Consider the following 24,521-nt stretch of genomic DNA (forward strand, 5'->3'; position numbering starts at 1 on the left):
TGTGCTATGACTGTGTTTATGTGACTTAAGCATTTTAGATTTCAATGTTGAAACACTTCCATCCAGCTCTGCATGCACTTTCTATGCTTAAATGCAATGGGTTTCCACACCTCTATAATAAAGAAGAAAAGCTCAGAAGTATGACTTTTATACACAAGTAGAGCATTTGAATTTGAAGAACAATGTAGGCTTCCTGCTTCCAAATTATCCAAACACAGGATATTTTCTGGATGAAATAGTGAGAATTACAAAGGTAGTCACAATTTTACAAGAGCAAGGAAAAGGTTAAAAAAAAAAAAGAAATATTAGAGATACTGGAATACTTTTCATTCTTACAATGGAAAAACTGAATTTGGCTTGAAGAAACATTAACAAAGTGCAGGAAAATACACAGGGAATGGGAATATAAAACAATTACCTGCAACTTCTAGGCATCTAATAGGCATGACTGTCTTCAAATTTCCTGTAGGAAAAAAAGATACAATCATAAAAATTCTTGATATTAAGTGTAGATACTGAAGAGAGTTTTCTCTTCTTTACAGGATAGGACTGAAAATTTTATTTATCCATCCACTGGGAAAATTTTATTTTGTGTCTTTGAGGTCTGAGCAACCACATTTGAAGAATGAGTGAGAGTCTTTTTAAAGTGTCTATGTGTTTAGTGTGTAGATGAATAACTAATGCAGTCTCACCTTCCTGAATCAGTAAAAAGAGAGCTGCCAATGTCCCTCTTCATTCCTACGCCTTTGCTAAGCCTGGATTATCCCTGAATCCCATTGGCAAATCCCCTTTCAATGCCTCACTCCAGCTAATACTTTTAGGCTCCCAGCCTCTCATTAAACGTTTCAGGGACCAGAACGAAATCCTGGTCAGGGTGTCACCACTCAGGGACAAGAAAATGTAGTGAAACACCAGTAGGTTTCCCAATCAGTTAACACTTGTGGGACACTGCTCATGAAGAGATGGCTGCCTTCTCAAAGAAGAAACCTATAGACCAAACACAGGGTTAAAAGACTTCTGTGACTGCCCTGATTTGCCACCTGCCTGACCACCACCAGACTGCAGGCTACTCTTTGTATTGCAGAAAAGACCAGCACAGAGAAACACCCCTAAAAAAAGGGGAGCCTCAACATCATCTCCCTGCCCTAAAGAGCATTTCTCCTGTTAAAGGAGGAGGCTCCCTTCCAGTTTTCAACAAAACTTATCTTGAAAACAGATTTTGGGTTTTGTTTCATTAAAAAGGATGTTTGTTCAATTGTGATAACAAAAGCAACAATTAACAGCTTTTCTTTATGGTTTTTATTTAGGACAACATTCAGAGCATCTCTAAAGAGCTGATCTTTGGAAATAGCTGGAGTACTAGCTTCAGAGTATGGGATATAGGCTACTATAATGACCCTCAATTAGAAACTGTCAGAAAAACAGCTAGAGCACTCGTGCTCTCTCCATTGAATAAAACCGACAGATGATAAAATAGAAAAGTCTATAAAAGAACAGAATCATCAAAAAATGAAAACTGATTTTTAATTCTCTGTAATTAATAACACTTTTAAAGAACAAATGGATGTTAGCAAAGTGCCATGACTGAACCTAAGCAGGATCTCTGCTGTGCCACCTGTTATCAATTATTTACTTAATAGTACAAATAACACATCAGTAGTTAGGACATCAATAGCAAATGGACTGTTGCTTTAGTCAAACAACGATATAATATTTTTAAACCGTAGCTATAGAGAAATCCCATATAGTACAAAATAATAGCAAACCAGAATATTTTAGGTCATAATGTCATTCAGCTTTGATGTGCTAATGGCTTTTTAAATAACTCCCCTGTCTGATTCTCTAAAAGAAAAAGAAAATGTAATCCAAGTTAAACTTTTTTTTTTTTTTTAATTTTCCTAATCCACTTCCTCAAGTAAAAAGTGTTGTTACAAATGGAAAAATAAATCCTTACGTGTGATTTCCAATATATCAGAAGTGGTTACTAGGGAGCAGTTCTGCAGTGCCTTATGAGGAAATGCCAAGTAAGTGGCAAACCTTTTTGGCAGTTGAGCTCAACTGAATCTCAGGTCAGTAATGATGCCGGCATATGAGCATGGATGTAAAGAAAAATGTGTGGTTTGAGAAGCAGAAACAGGGATGAGAGGGAATGTTCCTCACTGACAGAGCATAAAGTTATTAGCCAACTTCAAAGAAAAATACTTCTCTTCTCATTAGCCCATTTTGCAAATGGCGAGGAAGAAATTTCTAGAAGATGGGAGCATCCTTTCTGTTCCATACTCCCTCTACTAAGAGCACCTTCAGAGAAGAAATCTGCCAGTCCCAGACATGTGACAGCAATGGTTTTATTTGAGCTGGAGATGATGCTAATATACTTCCAACAATTGTCTGTTCAGGACTGAGACCTCCACTACAGAGTTCAAGCCATTCTGCGGTCCTGCTATTTTCAGACCGTTCAATATAATTTTTCAACCTACACTATGAAACAGGTATAGACTAATTACAGGGATTATTGATGGCTTAAGTTTGGTCGGAGTCACTCTCCTGGGGAAAATAAATCCCTTTCCAGAAGCAACACAATCATTTCTGGTTTGGTTGAGCTGCCATCCATCCTGTGTCAAAGATGGCTTTAATACTATTTCTTTTGGTTTCTTTTTTTTCTTTTTCCTCTCTAATGGGAGACTGGCCTAACTGGAGAAATCCAAGACACTGCAAAGCTAGTTTGCTTTCTGCCTGTTTTTTTTTTCCAGTCAAGCCTCTCTCATCTGCCTGCATCCACAGCTTTGCCCAAACCCACAACAGCCTTCCATTTTCCGCCTGATTGGTTCTCCTTTAGAAAACACCGTAAATATACTTTTCAACGTTGCTCTTCATCAAAGATACACCACTCAATAGACAGAAACTCCCTATATTTCAAGTACAACACATTTCAAACTAAGGAACCGAGGATGATAAAGATGCTGGGTTTCTTTAATACCTCTGGCATGGTTGGGCTCTACAGGAGTGACTAAGAGGAGCCCACCTACGCGGATCAGAAGCCGGACGGGGGTTGCGCTGAGCCCGTCGTTCGACAGGAGCTGCAAAGTCCTGCCTGGCCGGGGTCCAAGCCAGGTTTCCCAGTAGGAATGTGGCCCGGGAGCCAGCTCCCCCAGCCACACTAGCTGCACTATCTGCCCATTTCAAACGCCGGCTTTTTTTACTTCTGTGAAAACTTTGAATAGGAGAAGATTACGGGGGAACTGGGAGCTGTATTTATGTCAGATGCACCTACTAAATCAAGACTTTTAAAACTTTCTAGAAAGGAGCATTATCCTGTCTCTCCTTTTCCTAAGGTGCCTTTGTGAGCTGCATGCAGGGGATGTGTATCTGGTTGACTGCAAAGCTCCAAGATCATTCCTTCCTTTCCTTCTTTTTTTTTTCCCCTCTTTTTTTTTTTTTTTTTTCAGACCATTAAAATGGTTACACTCAACAGCTTTAAAATAAAATTTGGCAAAATACAACTTTTACTGCTTCTCAATTTGTAGCTCATATTACGGCTCTTGCAAGTGAACAAATTGGAAGCTTATGTCTTCCAGGCTAAATCCTGAGTGCACCATACAGAATAAATATTGACTCTAGCGTAAGGACTAAGGGTCAGATCCAGCCCTGTTTTAAATCTTTTCTGTCCAGTTCTGCCAGCACAAAGCCAACCTAAAACCACAGTAACTGGCCCCTGAAGACTTCATATTCTATAGGGCAAGCGTGAGCACAGACAAGCTGTGGTGGCTCCTACGAAATCCTCACACTCGCGCCCAGACCTCTGCCAAGACCCTTATTAGGCAAGTCTAGTTTATGTCTGGGATAAGCCCTGCAGCCAAGCAGCTTTACAAGAAAGAGAGGCCACCTCTGAGCTCTTCCCCACCTGCAACCGAGAAGAAAATTGCCTTGGCTTTTCGGGAAGAAAGCACACCTTTGGCTTGCTGTCCTACCCCACGTCTCCCTCTGCCCCACTAACGACATTCCCCAAAAAGCTGTTTGGTGTTGACCTCCCAGTGAAAAATAAAACACCGGGCACCCTAATTAAAACATGGGTTTCTTCTACCACGGCAAAGCCACAGGTGGTCTAAGTCTGAAGAAGAGCTCTCAACCAGCAGCCAGTGTGCATCTCTGAACTGGGGGGTTTTAACTGAAGACAAGCAAGCCCTTGTTCATCCTTCTGAGCGAGGTTACCCATTCATTCACAGGCTGCGGGTGTTATGTACCAACATAACAAAAGGAATGCAGTCTTTGGGGTATATGGTTTTGACATTTTACACAAATGAAAAAAAAAAAAAAAAAGAGAAAATGGATAAATAATGGAGTAACTTGAAGCGCAGTGGTAGGGAACAGCCTTTCTGCAGCTCCTCCTGGAACGCAGCCCGGCGGGGGCTGGGGTACCAGCCCACGGATGAAAGGGGGGGGAAACGCTTTATTTTTTCATGGTGAAAATAAAAAAGGCTTAGATTAATTAATAAACAGCAATCATGCATGGGGGGGGGAGGGGTTAACACAAATTTATTGACTGTATGAAAAAGAAAAAAGGCATCGAAAGGAAGACTTTGTGTTAAGTGTGAAGTCTCAAATAAACACTTTATACCAGGAGAGGTGACGGTGAGATGTGTGAGCTCCGTGAGTGCACATACAAAAGAAAAAAAAAAAAAAAAAGAGATAACCAACTGCAAGTCTTTTTATACTACTTGACACCACGCTTGATGTCTTTGAACTGTACTTAGTGAAAAGATAAGCGAGAAGAAACACTTCTTAAATTTTCCAGTTTTGTAAAAAGGCTTCCCGTTCTCCATCTGAGAGGTTCTCTTGGCATTTCCAGCAGCCCGTGGTTAGGGGGTCCCATCTGACTGTGGTTTTGAAGCTGGCCTTCTACCTGTCTATTTGAACACCTCTAGGAATGACTGCAAATTCCTATGTCAACCACTGGCACTTGGCAAAAGTCTTGACTTACTGGGGAATGCAAGGATGCCTGTGCTTCTGCTGCAGTTTGGCAGGAGTTTAAGACATCTTTTTACACACACGCAATTCCAAGAACGCAGCCCTTTTAAAACAGGTTAGGTGTATTTATTTTAATCTACCACTTTCTACATTGTAATTGCTGTTGTTACCTCTTCACATTTGAAGATACTACTCTAATTTTTTTCATTCAATTCCACCGCAGACGTTCTCCCTGACCTCGGGATATCAGGGCTTTAGTGAACGAATTGCCATTCTCCAGAACCAGCCAGAGAATCACAGTTTTGAAAATACCCCAAAACATTTAGAATAACACACATGTTTTTTAAATTTGGGCCATCAAACTAATCATTACACAGTATTTTTTTTAAAACGTCATTTAAAAGTACTAGCCAATACAAAAAAAAACCAAATACTGCTCAGGAAGTATACATCGTATGCTATGAATTGACTGTTAAATGATTGAATTTACTGTTAAAGGATCAAACAAACTGTACTGAGCTTACTAAGGGAGAAACTACAGGGCAGGATCTGTTTTCCATTGCTATGCTGGGTAAACGCTTGTGCTGCCATGGATTCCCCGAGAAGCCCGAGGGGACAGACATGAGGATCCCGTTACAAGGGTGGACTCCAAGCTCTCCGTGACCAAACACCAACCTCAGGCTTTCGCTCTCAGGTTTCTACGACAGCAGGTTTGTGTCCCTGGTAGTTGCTGTTTTCAAGGAACAAAATCTTTGCACGTAAAACTAGAAGTGGTGTAAGTCCTGGCATCCTGATTTGTGAGATTACTATTATTTCAGCGCTTGCACTAAATCTGGTTCATATTTTGAGAACTACTCTAGAATGTCAGCTGTTGAGAGAAGGTATATAACAGCACATTTTAGTTAATTGTAGAAGTATTGACTATTTCATTCATTTTAAGGCTTTACCAAACTCACCCTTACATTGTTAATTGAGGTAATTCAAACTATTATCTGAGACCATTATCTGAGTATGTTGAAGAAGATAACTGGAACCTGTCTGCTTAAAACCACACTAAAGCCAACAAAGAAAAAAATAAATAAACAAATCTCTTGTACTCTAACACCATTAACCTTAACTGTAGAATTTATACCTCTTTCTGACATTTCATGTAGATGTCAATAGGTATGAATCTAAGGCAATGAGTTGCAAATCTAAGGACATAATTCCAGATTTATTCCTCATGAAAACAAACAGAGTCACACACCACTTAGGTTTAGGCTCTTACATCCTACATACTAAATATCTGAGGTTATTTTTTACAAGGTGAAAATAAACTAATCCAACACCTCTAAGATGTCTACAGATAAATTAGTAACATATAAATCTTCATAATAAATCTTCAATTACATGGTAGTAAGAAAACATGGCTAATTTTCTTTAAGAGATGCCAGTTTGCACCAGCAAAGCTTAGAGCACAGCTGCAGCAAAACACACAGGTTTTGCTAGGTTAAGTATCTCGAATATAATTTTAAATTGCCACTCTCTATAAAAAAATAGCACCCCCCAAAAAACTTAAATTCAAGTTGAGTGTATTTTAAGAAGCCATAGAAGGATTGCTCACTTAAAGTACATCACTATTTCCTGTTTCAGCATCATACACAATGTACACATTACTACCGGATGGAAAAAATGTATAAAAAAAGCTTTCATGTTGCCAAAGTCCAACTGAGCACAAACTTATTTCCACAGGATGGCTATAAAAAAAGGGAGGGGGGGGGGAGGAGAAAAAGCTACACCGGAGCCAAATTAACCTTAAATACTTCCTTTAGAGGTACAAATTTGCTAACAAATCACAGTTCTTCTTGAATTGAACAAAAACCTCCAATCAAAGAGATGCCAAAACAGCTGACAGGACAAACAATCTTGTCAGTCAATTAGCAGCTAATTGATCTCTCTGATCCCACTGCTTTTAAAGGATCAGATAAATATTTTGTTTCTGGTTGCGTACCCTTGCTGTGCACAGAAGAGTCTGTCAGAAGTGCTTAAGAATGTCAAGTAATACAAAATCTACCTGTTCTGACTGACCACCTTCTGATGCGGACATCCTGAATCTATCTCTATAGGGATCACTCAGATATGAAAGTAAACAAGAGAACTATATAAACCGCTAATCTTCTCACGCTGTTACTTATTTCCTGGGGGAAAAAGTTAAAATACGAAAACGGATGAGTAAAGTACTATTCATTTCCCATGTGGACCTTAAAATGTGATGGCAGAGCAATGGCAGATCTGACAGACAGCACTTCCAGTGTTATTAAAATTTCAGAAGGCAACAAAAATTTCATGGTTGTTTTGCTCCTTCCCCCGCAATTTTCTTTTGAATCATAGTACACAGTGACCTATGAGAGTGAGAGCAGTTCCCATGTAGAGAAGGGTCAGAGATGCCCACCACTAAGGTCCTCTTTAAATACTATTTTGATGGCTGAAGTTGATGACCTTTAAACATCCCTTCCAACCCAACACATTCTAGCATTCTATGATTCTAATCCCATTGGTCCTAACTTGAAGAAGAATGAGTTTCTCTCAAGTAGCAAGTAAACAGTATTTATGAAATTCATCTTAACAATGTACAGTATCACAGAATCACAGAAAGATGTGGGGTTGGAAGGGACCTCTGGAGATCATCTAGTCCACCCTCCCTTGCCAAAGCAGGTCCACCCAGAGCAGGTTGCACAGGAACTTGTCCAGGCGGGTTTTGAATGTCTCCAGAGAAGGAGACTCCACCACCTCCCTGGGCAGCCTGTTCCAGGGCTCTGCCACCCTCAAAGTAGAGAATTTCCTCCTCATGTTTGGATGGAACTTCTTATGTTCAAGTTTGTGCCTGTTACCTCCTGTCCTGTCACTGGGCACCACTGAAAAAAGACTGGTCCCATCCTCTTGACACCCACCCTTTAAGTATTCATAGGCATTTATCAGATCCCCCCTCAGTCTTCTCTTCTCCGGACTAAAAAAGTAGTATCCGAAGCAGTGCTCTGATACAAATAAGCTCTTAATTCTTGGGCTGCTCTCTTCATTGGCAGAAACTCAACCCTATCTCACTTTCTTCTGAGCCACAGGAATTGCACATAAGGATACCGTGCCAAACTGATAGCATGAAACAGTTTCTGGTCACTATTTGTAGGCGTGATCACTACTTTTTCATGCCTGCAATGTAGAAAAGAAATTCAGCTTTGGCCCTGCTCTTGGCCCCAAACAATTATCATGGAAAAAAACAGGCATTATGTAGCCCCCAAAATGGCCAAATACCTAAAATCTGCGAAAAGCAAAGGCTCAGACACTAATCAAGGATGCTACGTGATGCCATTGGGATTGCAACCAAAGAACTGGTAAAAATTACTGAGATTAAAGACTTTTTTCTCAATTCAACACAAAGAAAAACATTAATCAGAAAGGGAAATTTCACACCTTACAAAGGACAGATTAATTAAACTATGAATTTAGCAGCACTTGTGAAAAATAAAGTGCATACAAAGAGCAATATTCCGTGTGGATGTGGTTAGGAGTCATTTCTAGATTTATAAAACAACATCTACAGTAAGAAGGTTAAGAACAGTGTCCCTGGAGAGTTCAAACTGATAACACTGTCAGATAGAACGGTTTTCCTAACTGATACGACATGCCATGTCTGAAATGCCACTTCATTTTCACACAAGAACTGCAGCCTTGGGCAGCAGCTGGGGAGAACAGAGCTGTGCTGGTAAGTCCCTGCTAAGATACCATACAGCTTTTTTTCCCAGGTAAAAAAAAAGAAAACAACCAAAATTTGTGCAAATACCGCATCCTTTTTAGAGACAAAGTAATTATTTTTCTGTCGCCAAATGGAAATACTTGTCAAATATCATGCCTTTGCTGATCATTTTCATCTCGGAGGGAAAATACCGCTGAATTTTCTGGGAAGTGAGGTGCTCTCAGTTTAAAAGTTACACAATCCTAATTATGCAACGGCAGCAGCTTTTGCGAGCAGCTCTGCCTCCTTTCACACCGCCTCAGAAGGAGCCACTTGCGTTTCACATGAAAATACCAGTGTCTTTTCAAACGCTTTCTTGAATGAGCAAATGCGCTGCCTCTGACAGACGCCCTCACCCCGGGAAGAATTACATAGGGAGACATTTATAGCATCTGAGCTTGCGTTTGTTTTTCACTCACACCAATTATTATACAAGCTTATTTTTAAAACCTGTCATTGTTTACTAAGCCCTGTGGTCACCACATGTCAAAACAAAAACAGACCCATGCGAAACATCAGTAGCGTGTTCTTACCTTTTTTTTTTCCCCTTCATTTTTTGCACCCAAAGTAGAATGGGCCTTTTGGGCACTTTTTTCGATCCATTATGAATAATTTTCTAAAAGTTCAGCTGAGATCACCTATTAAACCCCAAATCCTATGTATCACACAGATGTCACAACAGTCATCTGCAGCCAAAATGTTTCATTTTGACTAGTGACTCAATACAGGCATTTTGCTGTAGCAAATCCAGTCACTTAGCATTGCCTGAAGACTCTGACCACCACAGCAGTAATATAAGATACATTAATTAGACTGCACATTTAAGGATGCTGCTTTCTTTACAACCCTCCGGATGCCTAGCAAGGGAAAAAAAGAAAAAAGCTCTTTAAAATTACTCTGGCCATATTTTACAGTACTTCCTTCTTTTTATTGCATGAAGCATTGGAAGTCAGTATGTATAATATCCAATTACATTAGAACAGCTCTTAAAAATTTCAGTAAATGCATGTGCTTTCTGCTGTGTTTTGTAGGTATACATGAAATTTCACTCTTTGCAGTTAAGTTTCTTTCTACAAAACACAAACCAAGTGTGTTTATTAACATGAACATCACTCTTTTGAGCAAAAACCTCTAAAAAGGTGAAGGTCCTGTGAGGGTGGTGAGACACTGGAACAGGTTGCCCAGAGAAGCTGTGGCTGCCCCATCCCTGGAGGGGTTCAAGGCCAGGCTGGATGGGGCTTGGAGCAACCTGGTCTGGTGGGAGGTGTCTTTAAGGTGCCTTCCAACTCGAACCATTCTGTGATTCTATGATTCTTCCAATATGCCTGAATCCGCTTATAAAAAATTTGTTCTTCCCCAGGGCTGTGTTGATATTTGAGGGACAGGGCAATCTGTAACCAGGCTCGGTTACAGATTCTCAACAAGCACACAACAATAAAACCCAAAACATTTCTTGGGAAATGCTGGTCATGTTTCATGATGACTATCAGACAAGGTTAGAGCAGGGTGCAGTATTACACTCCTAGTACAAATAACATCTTAAAGTTTCATGTATGTATCCCACACCACATCAACTTTTGAAACTACTCCAAGGAAACCTGCAATGTCAAGCCATTATTCTGAACTTAATAAGAGACACAATGGGACAACAAATCGTTCCTACTCAGGAAAAGTCTAAATAAAGACAGTAAAAATCTTAATTTCAGCCACCAAGTGAGAGCTCTGGTGGCTCTAAGAGGACATTTTCAGGGCTGATGGTCTATCAAAAGAGAAAGCAACCACTGCTCAGTTCTAAAAACCTCCAGCGTTCTCCTTCTCCTGCACCATGCTTGGCCTGGTCAACCAAATTTAGCTTTTTTTTCCATTGGCAAAAGTGGAAGTGAAATCAGCTAAAGATCTGGTCCAAAAGTCTCTTGGGTGCTTGTGATATACCAGTGACTCTTGTAAACTACAAACGAAAGGAAGTACCACCAACATACCATCACGGAATGGTTTGAGTTGGAAGGGACCCTTAAAGATCATCTACTTCAACTCCCAAACATTCCCTAGTGCAATTCCCAACATCCCCTCCACAGGCAGCAAAACAAACACATAGAGTGAACACACAAGCACATGGGGCTTCATGTTTGCTAAGGTACACTTAAACTAATTAATTACTAAAGGTTCCTTGGGATAGCTCCTAACCATCTGAAACCAAAAGCAGATAGGCTATTTTCCTTAAGACTAAAGCGCTATGTTTTAGCTGAGATGAGACCACCTATGACAACTAATTGACTTGCTTATTCAACTGAACTCTTCCCCCTACTTCTCTCTTCCTACCCCCCTCGCAGGATTTTGAGGACACCCTGTTCGCCTGGAGACGGTGAATCACTCCAAGCCAGCAGGCCCACTCGGTTCCTCAAAAGACACAAAAGGTGTAAAAATAGCTCGTACTAATGAAGCAAGTACAGCGTCAGCAGCCAGATGAGCGTGGGTGATCAGATAAGGGTCTGTTGTTGCAAAGGGCAAATTATTAAGAGAACGCTTCTCCCTCTCTTCTCTCCCTCTCTCTCTTTTTATTAAGCTTTGTTCTTCCTTCGCCGAAACCAGCCCTCTGCGACGTGTGATAAATGACACCTGACAAGGTTGACTCCTCCTGTAATTGCAAGTTCCATACCAGTGCAGGAAGCCGTGCCTCACTACCAGTTGAAGGTACAGTGGAGGTGTCACCAAAAGAAAAAATAAAAAAAAAAAATAAAGAGAGGCAAAAATAAAGCCTAAAAATAGCCAGGACTACCCACTGAGTATGACTGTGTGGATATATTTAGCTGGTCTAACACCAACTTTTCTTGTTAAAAACACACTCTTACCTTTATGTAAGAGTTTCCTGTTTCTAAACATAACTTGAGAAACTTGAGAACACAAAGGGGGAAAATTCAGATTTTGAAATTGTCCCTTTTTCACTGAGATTACCGAAAGATTAAATGTGAAAAGATCAGGTAGATCTTCCACGTAGATCTTCCACATGGCTTTTGCATCCTGACATCCCGTAATGAAAAGACGAGAGTTTGCAATTAAGGCATCCTAATATGGATTGGACTAGGAAAGAAATTCAGAAGCAAAATCCGAGCTTTATCAGCAAACTCGTTGGAGGACCAGAAATGAGACTGTAAGAGCTGAAGGAAGTGGGACACGTTCTATGCCAGCTCCGCTGCCTGAGCCAGCTCTGCCCTCAAGAGAAGGCTGTGCCCCACCAGAAGCAGACAGAGAGCCCAAAAGACTGAACAGACACAGTTGCACTTCTACAGCCCTGTTCTGCTAGTCCCGTCTACTCTGAGGGTAGTTTACACCAGCTTAACAGCAGAAGAGACCTTGTAGGAAGGGTGTAAATATAACGTACCCCCATTGAAGGCACTTCTATGCTGCCTAATAAAGTGGCACGAGTATAAATGACCATCTGCTTAATATGAGCAATATTGAGAAGTGCTTCCAACGACACATTTGAATCTCCGATTCCCAAATACCTGTACTTAAAGGAATTAATGATTCATAGAATCATAGCATAGAATCATGCAATGGTTAGAGTTGGAAGGGACCATAAAGATCATTGAGTTCCAACCCCCCTGCCATGGGCAGGGACACCTCCCCAAAGCCCCATCCAGCCTGGCCTTGAACCCCTCCAGGGATGGGGCAGCCATAGCTTCCCTGGGCAACCTGTTCCAGTGTCTCACCACCCTCACAGGAAAGAATTTCTTTATAGTACCTAACCTAAATCTCCCCTCTTTCAGTTTACAACTGTTCCCCCTTGTCCTATCGCTCCACTCCCTGATCAAGAGTCCCTCCCTCCTCCTGTAGCCCCCTTTAGGTACTGGAAGGCTGCTATAAGGTCTCCCCGGAGCCACAGAGCCTTCTCTTCTCCAGGCTGCACAATCCCAACTCTCTCAACCTGTCTTCAAAGGAGAGGTGCTCCAGCTCCCTGAGCATCTTCGTGGCCCTCCGCTTCCTGTGCTTTGCAAATGAATGTGCCCTTAAACTGCTGGTGCTGTCCCTGTGTATGTTGGCTGGCACACATATGGCAGTGAGCGGAAGTCCCCACTCCAACACCACGCAGCATCCATCTACCTGCTCCCCTCGGCTGCAGCCCAGGGGTTCCCTCAAGCCCAGGAACAGGAGGGCTTGCACCATCAGCACTCACTAGCCATGCTCACGGTGTCAGGCCGGCCACACTCCGAGCCCACTGCTCATCCCACCTAACTGTGCCAGGAGTCCTGAGACTTCTATGGGTTTAATTGCAATGGGATGAGCCACAGCTACGCTTGGCAGAAATGCTCAGAGATGTTCACCAACCTCTCTTTCCAGGGAGACTTTGTGCTTCTGCATGGTCCGAGTTTTGCAAGAGGATGTGGCCAGTCCTTTTTCAGTGGTCCCAGAGGAAATGGGCACAGACTTGAACATAAGATGTTCCATCAAAACATGAAGAGGAACTTCTTTCCTGTGAGGGTGGCAGAGCACTGGAATTGACTGCCCAGAGAGGTGGTGGAGTCTCCTTCTCTGGAGACATTCAAATCCACCTGGACACGTTCCTGTGCAACCTGCTCTAGGTGGACCTGCTCTGGCAGGGGGTTGGACTAGATGATCTCCAGAGGTCCCTTCCAACCCCGTATCATTCTGTGATCCTGTGACACAAAGGGAAGGCAAGCCCAGTCCCAAGAAGTCTCTTAAGAGTGTCTGCAACTCTTTAAAGTACGTTACTACAATATTACTACTGGCAGTAATACGCATGCCAACTTTCTAGTGCTCCACAGGAGCTGTGCAAGGAAATGGTCTTTTCTGCAATTATGGTTTTTCTATTTAATATCGTGACTCCTTTGGCTGATGTTTGCATGAGGGTTTTGTTTCATTAGTATGCAGCCTTCCTGTGTGGCTCCAAATACCTCACATCAGTTGTTCTGGGGCCAGGGTTAAACGCAAACACACAGGTTTATACCAGACCTTTTCTCTCATTTACAACAGGAAAAAAAGCCCCCTGTAATACATTGCCAACTTCAGGTTCAAGATTCAATCAAATTGATTATTCTGACACTACAATTTTTATTTTGTTCTCATTTTAAAATAAAAAAAAAAGTAATTGAAGTTAATATGATTGTATTTTTAACATTATATCCAGTTGGAAATTGAGAGCGTGCTCTTTTCTTGATATGCTGTGATTAATTCCCATTGATACAACTATTCTTTGTTCAGCATCATAGTTTTGGCTTTTCATCCAATGTCTTAGCAGTAAATTTAATTGTCACTGATTTCTTTACTAGAATAGATAAACATTGTGATGCAAGACAAATCAGCTGATGATATTACTCTTCAGACAATTTAATTTTCATCTGAAATGAAGAGTAAATGTTATTATATTAGAGGAAATATGAATGTAAAAATAATTATTAGTAGGTTTAAATACTGAAGACCATACTCTGGCAGTACATTTACATAAAGTTAATAGGAGACAGGACCACATGCCCCAAACCGCTCTGAAGTTACAAAGCTAAAAGCACAGTGATCAGAACTGCAGCCTTTTTCTCCACTCAGATTTGGAGCAGAAATTTTAAGTAACAGTTATATATTACCTATCTCTTTTTTCAGACTTCTCCTGTTAAAAGAAAAATGTACCAAGGAGAAGATGAAATTTAAAAAGCAGCTGGAAAGCTTATTAGAAAAATGAAAAATTACCTTCACTGCACATTTAAGAAAATATTTGTCAGTGCATGGTATTCTCCAAAATCGTGTAGAATAGACTGATGCCTTTTCCCCAAAGCTTTGTTCCTTGGGGTCGGCAGCAGAACCTGGCAGTTGCCCCGCGGTTCGACGGGGTTGGGGGCACCAGTAGCACTGCTCCACTGGCCCAGGGGGGCTGCCGTGGCAAGGTGGCACCACAGCCCCCCTGCACCCAGATGGGCCTTGGGCTTTCAACGCCCCTACAAGACACAGCTTTAACCATGCACAAGAAAAGGGCTGACTGGAAAATAATGTGAGGGAAAGAAATGGCAGCTTCTCAGTCTGATCAATCCCCTGGTGGGAGGTGTTGCTGTGGGGGTGTGCACTGGCACCAGCAGTGGATGGGGTGGGAAGGGGCAGCCACGGATCGTCTTGGAGCATGGCACGGGGCTGCGTCACCACATCCAACCCAGCCCTGTTCAATGCCACCTCCCTCCGTCCCCCAGGGCTCCAGGGCTGCCCGCGCACCTTCTCCTTCCCTTCTCTGCTGCCCAAACCATGATGAGCATCTGCTGGACCAGTGCAGACCCTGTGGGGGGTTCAAGGGTATGAAAACTTTCTGTTTTCAGTGTCACACACCACACACAGTCATGGCACAGGTGAGATAATGAGCAGAAGTAAAACAAAACGAGGCAGTAGCTCTTTTTTTCGGTAAGTTCCTGCTAGGGGTTTTCTCCGTTGGCCAATATTTAAACTGTGACCATTGCAAAGTTATTTTCCTGAGTATAAATCACCCCCTAGCTTGTGCCTCCACAAGCACGTGGCACGGGTGGGGTGGGAGCCAGGACTTGGTGGTCCCTGCACCTCAAGGGAATGGAGCACCTCTCTGATGATGGAAGGCTGAGAGACCTGGGTCTATTTAGCCTGGAGAAGACTGAGAGGAGACCTCATCAATGCTTATCAATATCTAAAGAGTGGGTGTTGAGAGGCTGGGCCAGACTCTTCTCAGTGGTGCCCAGTGACAGCCCAAGGGGCAACAGGCACAAGCTGGAATACAGGAAAGTCCATGTCAACATAAGGAAAAACTTCTTTAATTTGAGGGTGGCAGAGCACTGGAACAGGCTGCCCAGAGAGGTGGTGGAGTCTTCTTCCCTGGAGATATTAAAAATCTACCTGAATGTGTTCCTGTCCAGCCTGCTCTGGGTGACCCCTCTTTGGCACAAGGAGATGATCTCCAAAGGTCCCTTCCAACCCTTACCATTCTGTGATTCAGGGGGGACAGCACTTCCACAATGGCAATTCCCACAAAACAACAGGAGGGAGAGGGACTCTTTGTCAGAAAGTGTAGTGACAGGACAAGGGGCAACAGTTTTAAATTGGAAGAGGGGAGATTTAGAGTAGATACCAGAAAGAAATTTTTTGCTGTGAGGGTGGTGAGACGCTGGAATGGATTGCCCAGAGAAGTTGTGGATGCCCCATCCCCGGAGGTGTTCAAGACCAGGCTGGATGGGGCTTTGAGCAACCTGGTCTGGTGGGAGTGATCAGAGTGGCAGGGAGGTTGGACCTTGATGATCTTTAAGGTCCCTTCCAACCCAAACCATTCTGTGATTCTACGACAGTCAACACTGGGTGATGGCACCACCGGTTTCATCCCCGGCCTTGGGTGACCCCATGGTGGGCCCAGGGGAGGTGGGGTGCTCCAGGGCAGCCGAGGACAGCCGGGGCGGGAGGCTGCAAGGGGAAGCCACGGGAGGTGGTAAGAAGAGACGGGGCGATAAGTGACGAAGGGCTGCGCTGTCTCACATCTTCCTACATCCTGCCGCAGGTGGCTTTTCCTGCCGCAGCCGTCCCCCTCCCGCCCCTGCGCGGTGTCACTTTCACCGGCGTCTTCTCCCCTCCTTCCCTCCCTTCCCTCCCACTCACCAGCCTCTAACGCACGCCATGATTTATGTCACCTCTCCAGCCTGGCCCGGCCCGGCACGGCCGCGGTGCGAGCGATAGATGCAGTCTACAGAAGGTCAGAATTAAGGCTTTATTGGCAATTAACGCAGGACCTCGGCTCCTCACGCCATTTTTTTTCCCTCACGAAGACCCGTAGGAGGTGGGAGCAGGTTGCCACGGGCTGGGTGCCCGCTGAGGGCTGACATATGTCCTCACTGCTGGGCGAAAGGGCAGGTCCAATTAGGCATCTTGTATTATTAACGCTCATCTGTTGATCACGTATCCTCCTCCCGGCCCCCCTGGCTTGTGCAACGCACCCACATCTGCTCTACCTGGGAAAGCTCGAGGGGAAATCTGGGGGAGGAGATGGGACATCTTCCTTTCACAGACCCCAGCAAGGGGCAGAAGGGCTGGGGAGGGCAGCAGACCACTGTAACTGGGATCCTCAAGGTAAAAGATGAGAAATACGAGATATCTGCCCCCCCTGGCAGTAATAATTACAATGTATTATTAACAAAACTCAAGTTTCATCATTAACTTGACTCGGGTTTCAAGACCTGATCTCACCCCAATCATCCTCCGAATTACACCCAGCGATTCCCCCAGAGCTGAACCAGGACCAGCCAGGAAGGCTGCTGGTAACCATTACCCCAAAGAGAAAGCAGGGGTTAAAACGAGCTATAAATACCGCCATCAAACAGGTGCAAAAAAAATTACAGGTAGATTTTAAGTTGCCCGAATCGAGGGCGATCCCACCACTCGGATCTGATCCTGCCAGAAAGACAGAGCCTGTGACTTCAAGGCAGGGGAGAGGAAAGGGCTCGCTGCCGGCGTGTGCTGTGCAGCTGACACGACCCCGCTCCTGCGAAGGATTGAATCCTCTCCCCTCAAAGGTGTCGGCAAAGTCACAGCTCCTCTCTTGGATCTCCAAACATGAGAAAGGCCACCTACATGTTCGCTATAATGAAAGAGCCAACTGTCTCAGTCACGACCCAACTGCTGCAACAAAAGACCCTTGTTTGATTTCACTCCTCTACCGAGCTCATCATCAGAGCGACTAAGATCTTCAAAAGCTTCTTCTCGACCGCCAAGCATGAGATGAAAATGCCATTTTAATTGTGGCTCAGGGAGGTCCGCTTGAGTAAAACAACCCCCGTCACTTGGATGCGACGGCGTAACAAACACCACTCTTCTAGCGGGGAGCCTAATTGCTCTGCCAGCACCAACAAAGAGCTGCAGGTTCATTAGAGACAACTGGAGGAGCCGCCGCTTGCATCTTCACAAGCTGGGAGTGTTTGATTGCGGAACCGCCACGGACGTTTGATCCAAAACTCAGCCTCTGATTTCTGATCAGCACAACTTAAAAGCAAAGAAGCTATCACTCTGGTATTTCTCTTCATAGCTTTCTTCAGGGTAACAATTTATTTTTCTCCTTGATCTGTTCAAGGATGTCAAATCTAATCTTAAAACGGGATTTGGACTTTTATATTCTATATAAACGTGCTTAACAAAATAAAATTAGCAAGAACAGAACTGATATGAACCAAATTGCAGTTTCGCATGACACAGAATCATAGAATGGTTGGAAGGGACCTTTAGAACTGATATGAACGAAATTGCAGTTTCACATGACACAATATCATAGAATGGTTGGAGTTGGAAGGGACCTTAAAGACCACCCAGTTCCAACCCCTCTGCCATGGGCAGGGACACCTCCCACTAGACCAGATGCTGGAAGATGCTGGAAGATGCTGGAAGATGCTGGCAGTTGCATCGCTGTCCTGCAGCCTGACTGCACCAGGACCTCACCAGAAAGGCCAAAGGGCAGAGGAAGGCCAGAGAAAGGCCAGCGGAGGTCAAGGGCAGCCATGCTTCCTGCTGGCTGCTCGCAGCAGGTTTCTGGAAGATGCTGGAAGATGCTGGAAGATGCTGGCAGTTACGTCGCTGTCCTGCAGCCTGACTGCAGCAGAACCTCACCAGAAAGGCCAAAGGGCAGAGGAAGGCCAGAGAAAGGCCAGCAGAGGTCAAGGGCAGCCATGCTTCCTGCTGGCTGCTCGCAGCAGGTTTGGATGGCTGGTGACCAGGCACATGGCAGAGGAAGCGTCCTTCCACCTTGTCCAACATGGAAACAATTTGCTGAATCATCTAAAGGGGAACGTGGCAGCTAGTCCCGCTGAGACGGCCAGGAGCTCCTTTGCCTGTTGCAGCAGCCCCAGGCAGAGCTCTGTGCCCCCACCTCCTGCCCTCACCACACAGTTCAGATAAACCATCACATTGCTTTACACTTTAAGAACGTGTACTTCTGTTCTTTTTTCCTTCACAACCATCTTTAGACAGAACACATTCTGGATGGAAAACATGAATCTAATTTCAGGCAAATACCTGCCTCAGCAAGTCTATCAAGGGCAGCTTGTTTTCTCCAACGCAGACTCCACAGGTGAAAACGTCCCCATACGAGCTCAGACATATCTGCATGAAGAGGTCCACTTGCCTGAGGTCCGTTTGCTAATGAATGCTTGGCAGTCACAGGGACACCACAAGCGCATCCAGTTGTTTTTCATTTTTTTTAAAGAAAAGGTTACTTACACCTCTTAGAACAAAGCGTTTTTGAGGTTGTTTATAAAATGCACCACCCATGGATTCAAATCCAAATCTTAACATCGACATGAAAATTAAAGATGCAAAGAAGAGAAACGTTTTTTTTCCTCCTCTTTTTATGCAGTTTGAACCAGCTTGTGGGAAAGTTATTAGAAATATTCCACCAGTGAAATGGAAAGTGGATCAAACCAGTACATCATAAGCTTTCTAGAGAGTGGAAAACTCCACATGGGATGGTCTCAGGAAAATCACTCAGATGCAGTGCCACCCAGTGTGCTGGGGGCTCAGGAAGGTCAGCTCTCTGCAGAGCCAGGACCAGGCTCTGCTTTTCACCCAAGGTGCTCGTCAGGATTGGAAACCAAAACCACCTTCTCTGACAGGTCATGAATTAAATAACTACAGCTGGTTTCCAGGATCTCTTTCCTTCTGCTAGCAATCTCACACAGAAACAACAAAAGTACTGACGCTGTAAATGAGTTCTAGAGGTATCTTTTTAATCACAAACCTGCTGCAAGATATTTCTTCCCCTGTAGCAGTAAACACTGAGTTCAAGAGGCACAGAGCCTCTGCCAGCATTAAAAGAAGAGCACATCTAAAACCACAGGTCCCAGCTGTTAAAATGCTGCTCGTTAGAGGAATTTCATCTATGCTAACACTCCGCTAGAGCAGCCCAGGTAGTAACAGCAATAACAAACAATAAGGAAAAGGAGACTAATATAAATGGGACAGCATTGTTCAGTGACACTTTTATGCCCCAGTAGCGTTGATCCACTCATGAGCAGGTCTGGATTTATAGCAAAGGAAAGACCAAGTGCATGACTAGCCCACAGAAAAGTTTCTATTTCAAAATGTGTCTCCATGGCCTGAAAATCAAGACCACGCTGCTGAAATTCTCACCCATTCAATACTTTCTGTTTCCTCCACAGTTTTCTTTTTCTCTTTACAGTGAACTGAGCTGCTCTAAGATTATTTTTCTGTGATTTTCAGCAAAAGTAGATACAGGAGGAACTGTGGACAAGCACTGAGGGCATCGTGCCCACAAGAGACTTAGCCTTTGTCCCCCTTGAGAAATGGTTAGGATGCCAGCTTGAGTGGACTCTGAATCCTAGTTTTAATTAGAGAGAAGGTGAAATCAGGCAAACCTACCTCTTGCTCAAATACTATTCTTTCCTCAGTATCCCTCTGTTCTCCAGGAAAAATGGTCTTCTCCCTGTTGGTGACCATTTATGCAGACCCAGGATGCAAACTCTTTCCCACTGTGTCCTCACCATCTGCATGTTGTCTACCTCTCTCTCTATTGACAGCTTCCAATAAAAGCTTCCTTTAATAGAGTTGTCCTGACTCACAGGTTGGGGGGGGGGGCGGGAGGGAGAGGGAAGCTGACCTCGCTGCAGCATCAAGAGCCTCTGACGCATTTTGGGAGGCTGTGGTTTCGGGTCTGAAAGAATTCAGCCTTGTTTTCAGCTAAGTTTTACAAGTTTAACTTCCAAAATATCACCCTATAGCTCCGCGTCCGTTTGCGACTCGATGTTGTTCAGTGGTTTGACTCGTATTATTCAGGGCTTCAGCCATGCGCTTGGCAAATTAGCAGTGCTCACCAGCAGAAAGAGAGTTTCTGAGAAACGCAGCCACCCAGGCTCCTGGCTGGCTCCACCTCTCCTCCGCCCACTCCCAGTTTCAGACATTTCACATTCCAAAACTGGAAGTGTCTATGCAACATAAGGTCACGTTATTGCACAACGCGCTCCGCTCCTTCTAAGAGCCCCTGCATCCTCAAAAGTACATCAGCTCTAACAGCGAGAGAGCTGTTTACGCTGAATTTCTATCTGAGTGGGAGTATTTTCTCCAAGAATCTTATAACAAGGACACGAAGTGTATGACTCTTCCCTACATTTGGTAAAATTGTTACCGAGATGGCATTTATTCAATACTTCCACATCAGCATTCCTTCCCCTTTAAGCTGCCTTTTGAAAAATTGAGAATTAATTTTTACACTTCCCCAAAGTATTTCTGTGCTGGATAATTTTAGGACACACTAAACAGAACAATTTCTGCCTATCTTAAATTTAGAACTCAGGCCGTTCGTAGCTTTTGCAATGCAACTGTGAAATACAACTAATTGTCACCAATGTAGGTTTTGCTATTCCTTTTTTCTTGCCAAAGGGTCGGAAAAATTGCTATGATCCCTCCTCCACTTAATCTTTTAAATTCTAACAGGTGAATGAAAACTCCAGTTTCAATTGAAAGATTGAAATTCCTGAAATTCCAGTTTCAAGAAGAAATTTTTTACTATGAGGGTGGTGAGACATTGGAACAGGTTGCCCAGAGAAGCTGTGGCTGCCCCATCCCTGGAGGGGTTCAAGGCCAGGCTGGATGGGGCTTGGAGCAACCTGGTCTGGTGGGAGGTGTCCCTGCCCAGGGCAGGGGGTTGGAACTCGATGATCTTTGAGGTCCCTTCCAACCCAAACCATTCTGTGATTCTATGATTCTATGAATTATAACTGGAGGACACCTTCTTTTTTAGTACAGGGGATTAAAAGTGAGGTGGACTTTATTTATTTTTTTTTTCCCCCAAAGGACAGTATACAGGTGGAAATGGTGGTGTCACATTGTGTTATCTTTGAAACCCTGTTCAGCTTTTCAGGTACAATTAAGTTCTTCACTGTTATCATGGAAAGTCTATTTGGTGTTCCCTTGAATGCCAGTGAGTTATGCTGGTATCTCCTAAAGGCAATTTTTAACATATTTAAATGAAGACTAAATGACCAGTCCTTATGTGCCACCTCTTCTTTTAATTCAGATCTGCCACCTTTGTCCTCGGCACCACTTGGGGCAGCTGGGCAGTGGGGAAGCAGAAGGGTCTGGAGCTGGGAGGGCTCCCAGCACCTTCTGGTGAGAGTGGGGATGCTGGCCAGGCTAATGGCTAAGGCAGCTCTCAAAAAACCCTCCTGATTTCACAGCCAAGTGAGCACTTCATAAGCTGTCACTCCTCCCAGAAGCGAGAAGGTTCAGATCCAGCAGTCAGCGTTCAGAAATCTGTTTCAGGCTGCCCAGTGAAGATTAAGATGGCCAAAACAAACCAGTGACAGAATAAGAGGGAGAGGGCAATCAGGAGAATCCTACGAGAGGGGGAGAATGAGGGACAGAGGAGGGCTTTTGAAATTATCTGTTCCCTTCGATGCACTGGCACCGTGCTCTGCCGTAGGTTATAGAGTAGCCCATTTTTTTTTCACTCCGAGTCATTCATTTGGAAGAGATAACATGATTGAGAGTCAACTGCCCTTCGGCCTGTGGAAGAGATACTTAAAATGGAGCTAATGGTTTAAAGTTACTTAGCTCCTGTTCGGTCTCTGAGCAGGCAAAAGGTTAGACTGTAATATTTAACCACAGCTCCCGTGCCTTTCTGAGAAGCCTTTCTGCAGCTGCCTAAGGAAAGCCAGACATCTGCCATGCTGCTTCCTGCCTGCACGAGGGGAAGAAATCTGCGCCAGCCTTCAGCCTCGTGTAGACAGAGAGCTTCCTCCGGTGCAGTGGCTGCCACACAGAGCGCCTTCTGGTACAGCCCATTTCCTACTGGGGGACCTGTTTCCCTCGGGGACAGCATGGGCTAGTTCTCTGTGCGTGCCACCAGCCACCATCGTCAAATCTGCCCGTTGGTCACCAGGCAATAAAGCCAAAGGTTTGGTGCTTTAAGTAGGACCGGCTACATGTCTAATGAGAACAGGATGAAGAGTGTGGCCAGTAAGTCGAGGGAGGTCATCCTCCCCCTCTACTCTGCACTGGTGAGGCCACAACTGGAATCCTGCGTCCAGTTCTGGGCTCCCCAGTTCAAGAGGGACAGGGAACTAATGGAGAGAGTCCAGCGTTGGACAACAAAGATGATGAAGGGATTGGAGCATCTCCCTTATGAGGAAAGGCTGAGAGAGCTGGGACTCTTTAGCCTGGAGAAGAGAAGACTGAGGGGAGACCTTATTAATGCCTACAAGTAACTAAAGGGTGGGTTGAAGGATGATGGAGCCGGACTCTTCAGCAGTTTCCAGCGCTAGGACAAGGGGCAACGGGCACAAGCTGGAACATAGGAACTTCCATTCAAATATGAGGAAGAACTTTACGGTGAGGGTGACAGAGCCCTGGAACAGGCTGCCCAGGGAGGTCGTGGAGTCCCCTTCTCTGGAGATTTTCCAGACCTGCCTGGATGCAGTCCTGAGTGATGTGCTCCAGGCAATCATGCTTTGGCAGGGGAGTTGGTCTAGATGATCTCTAGAAGGTCCCTTCCAACTCCAACAATTCCATGATTCCATAAAGAACTGATGAGGGCCAGCAAGACAAGGATTCATGAAAGTCTGGAGACACAGTACCATCAGGAGAACACAGCATCTACTACAAATCTTAGGGAACTATTCAAACTGCTACTTTAAAAAGTGAAAAGGGGTAAGTGCATTCATTCTTTTTTAACATTCATCCATAAGAGGTCACTGTGTCATACAATGAACACCTTGGTGTCAGCAGCATTCCTCTCCCTTCCCATATGCTCAGCACCAGGTGTCTGGTCACCTACAGTAATGTCCCGGCCGTTATCCAGCTGCCTTTCCTAGGGACAGTTAGGGCAGGCAATAAAGCAAGACATGTGTGGGAGTCCTTCACTTTGATCGTGTGACCTTAGCCAATTTTACAATCACTTAAATATACTTAATTTTTTATTCCCCATTAATCTCAAATGGAATCCCAGAGTTTTACAAGCCCCATAGATGTTTTAAATTACCAGTAAAAAATACACAAAAACTTAGGAAACTGTGTTCGAACAGCAAAAATATAAGCTCACAAATGGCCAAGGCTCCTCTGGTTTCCCAGGGGCTGGTGCCTCTATTTCAGAATCTGTTTCACTATGACATTGGTTTCTTCAGTAGTTAGTGGGCTTTTTCACAAGGGTGACTACAATACAGCGTGGGACGTGGAGGACTGTCAAGGTGACCTGCCCACAGAAACTTCTCAAGCATGAGGTTTTTGTACTGCCATTCGCCCTGAGACGAGAGGGAATAATAGGCAGATGCAACTGAATGGCAGCGGAAACTGTTTCAGCTCAGCTCAGCTCATCAAAGATCTTCACGGAGTAAGGTGACTTAAAGGGAAATATTTCATTCAGAGATTTCCATGGGAAAACAAAAACAAACAAAAAAAATAAAATAAAAATAGCAATATGGAGATTTTCCAGTGGAAAACTTGTTCTTGGGGAAATTCCGCTTTCAATCGACAAATTGTTTTTATGGGAAATTCCTCTGCAGCTGTAGGCACGGCCCTCATGCTGAGAAGTTTAAAAGCAGCTCATGTCGGACCCGGAGCCCTCAGATTTCCCACATCAGATGAAGTGCAAGAGCAGAGCCCTTGCTCCCATGCACACCCTGTGGCACACAACCCGTCCCACCGCCGGCACGACGATGTATTGACGGCAATTGTCCCACATCAAGATTAATGACAGGCTCTTATACATTTAAGCTGTCCCTAAAGCTGCCGTTGACTTCACCAACAGGTTTACCTGCACCAGGGATTGCTTGGGAGAGTCTTG

The 24,521-nt window shown here is 44.2% G+C and overlaps 1 protein-coding gene across 1 annotated transcript in view; it reads right to left on the bottom strand.

Annotated features, from left to right (window-relative positions):
* The window catches only part of LOC106886526 (transcription factor HIVEP2-like), a 144,785-nt gene that overhangs the window by 17,146 nt on the left and 103,118 nt on the right, over window positions 1–24,521 (bottom strand). Inside the window, exon 4 of the mRNA XM_014939549.1 lies at window positions 419–463. The gene's annotated coding sequence lies outside the window, so the exon portion shown is untranslated. The remainder of the gene's footprint in view (window positions 1–418; window positions 464–24,521) is intronic.

Source organism: Calidris pugnax, unplaced genomic scaffold, assembly GCF_001431845.1.
Source record: "Calidris pugnax isolate Ruff unplaced genomic scaffold, ASM143184v1 scaffold57, whole genome shotgun sequence".
Taxonomy (NCBI): Eukaryota; Metazoa; Chordata; class Aves; order Charadriiformes; family Scolopacidae; genus Calidris; species Calidris pugnax.